The sequence below is a fragment of the Mesoplodon densirostris genome, chromosome 5 (assembly GCF_025265405.1).
Source record: "Mesoplodon densirostris isolate mMesDen1 chromosome 5, mMesDen1 primary haplotype, whole genome shotgun sequence".
NCBI lineage: Eukaryota > Metazoa > Chordata > Mammalia > Artiodactyla > Ziphiidae > Mesoplodon > Mesoplodon densirostris.
This window is the reverse complement of record NC_082665.1, coordinates 129,307,610-129,309,900: the sequence shown is the minus strand read 5'-3', so window position 1 is coordinate 129,309,900 and position 2,291 is coordinate 129,307,610. Positions and strand designations below refer to the sequence as shown.

General features: G+C 40.2%; 1 pseudogene; it reads left to right on the top strand.

Moving 5' to 3' along the window:
* The first annotated feature begins 277 nt into the window (after positions 1 to 277).
* LOC132490558 (uncharacterized) lies at positions 278 to 1,894 on the top strand (annotated as a pseudogene).
* The last annotated feature ends 397 nt before the right edge of the window (positions 1,895 to 2,291 follow it).

Genomic DNA, 2,291 nt, shown 5'->3' with positions numbered 1-2,291 from the left:
ACTGAACTTATTATTGATTATGACTCTATAAGTCTTCTTTTTCTAATGTCCTCTTGGTATGGTGTGGCACTTGTATCTCATGCTCAGAAAGCTGAATTTTCGACTCAATTCAGCTACTTCGAAGCTGTCTTTGTAAAGTTTCACCTTGTTAGAACTAAACTACTGCTTTAGCCTATAAGATAATTTAGATCATCATCTCTTGTCTAACATAGTAATGTTCAGTCAACCCAAAGTTGATGTTTGTGCTCTTAGGTGGTCAGGCAAATAATCGACAAAAATGTTAAATAGACTGAATGAAGAGCCCTGTGACCTGCCACTGGAGATCTTCTCGGGTGACACAGGAATCACCACTCAGCTCTCCAACTGTTGTGCCCCAGTTGGCAAAACTTCATTTGACCCAATAGCGTATCATGAAAATAACACTTCCAAGGGTTAGCTCTATCACTCATCTCTTTAAAAAGTTTATACGAATATCCAGTCAACACAAACAGGGTTATCTCCCTTGAAATGTTATATATACGGGTTTCCAAGTAGACCACAGGGCTGTATACTGTCTTGGAATGTCCTCAGAAGGCTCCATCATTGAGCAGGTAGCACAGTAAACACCTCAGAGTCCTTTCTTTCAAATGGAAGAGGGGAAGGCAGAGATAAAAGGAACTCTTCAAACTTCACCTTCTTTCCTTGTGGCTTGTGGTCTCCTCCTCCTCCTCTGCCCCCTCCAAAGCCCCCCAGCCTCTGCCACCAAATCCACCTGGGCCACCTGTGCCACCACCTTGACCTCCACAGCCACCTTCACCCTTAGGCTTGGCCCAGTCCAAATTAACTTTGTTTCCATCAATTTCACCATCTTCCATGGCCTCCTTGACAGCTTTGGCATCTTCCTTGCTGTTGAAGTCTACAAAACCAAACCCCTTGGAGGATCCATTCTCCCGGTCAGTGACTATCCTTGCACGAATACTCCTTTAATGTCTCTTCTGTAGTATCCTCAGACAGACCTTTGACAAACAGAGTTTTGTATGGTTGGCTTCTTGCATTAGGTGATCCCCTGGGTCCTTGCAACTCCAGCCTGATTGCTCTGCCCTCAATTTCCCTTTTATCACATGAATTTAAAGCTTTAGCATCTTCAAATGAAGCAACATCTGTGGTAGTTCCCAGATCTTGCAACCCAATAGCCCTGTCGGGGAAGGAAAAATTATCAGGAAAATATAACATTTTCTCAGCGAAAATGTTATTGTGTCCCAATCAGCCCTACTCCTTTTTTACACTCTTACCGACTTAAAAATGTCATTTCGTATTTTGGCGATTTCTTTTCTCAGAAGTTAGTTTGATTGAGGTACAGTTCACATACAACAAATTACACCCACTTAAAATGTATAATTTGACATATGATATCACTTATATATGGAATCTAAAATATCATACAAATCAACATATCTGTGCAAAAAAACCAGACTCACGGATACAGAGAACAGACTTGTGGTTGCCAAGGGGGAGGGGAATGGAAGAGGGATGGATTGGGAGGTTGGGATTAGCAGATGCAAACTATTATATACAGGATGGATAAACAACAAGGCCATACTGTATAACACAAGGAACTATATTCAATATCCTATAATAAACCATAATGTAAAATAATATGAAAAAATATATATATGTATAGCTGAGTCACTTTGCTGTACAGAAGAAATTAACACAACATTGTAAATCAACTCTACTTCAATAAAATTAAAAAAATAAAATGTATAATTTGATGCATTTTGACAGAATTATGTATAGACCCTTGAAACCACCACCATAACTGGGACACAGGACATTTACACCACCTTCCAAGGTTTCCTCATTCCCCTTCTCCTTAACTCTTCCCTTCCATCCCTGGTCAGCGGGCAACCTCTGATCTCCTTTCCGTCAGCATAGGTTACTTGCTTTATCTAGAGGGTGTTATAGATGGAATTATACAGTATGTACTTTTTTTGTGTTTGCTTTCTTGCACTCAACACAATGATTTTGAGACATATCCATGTCGCTGCTCTCCCAGGACTGTTGCTTTTTACTGCCGAGTGGTATTCTGTTGCAGGGATAGAACACACTTTCTTTCTTCACTTCCTGTTGGTAGACATTTGTTTCTAGTTTTGAGCAATGATGAATATAGCTCTTTTGAATATTCATGTCTGAGTCTTGGTGTGGACATGTGTTTTCATTTCTCTTTGGTACCTAGATGACTTCTCCTTTTTTGGATTTTTGGGTTGCTTTGTTTTTTCACCAGACTCTTCCTACCTAGAATTAACACCACC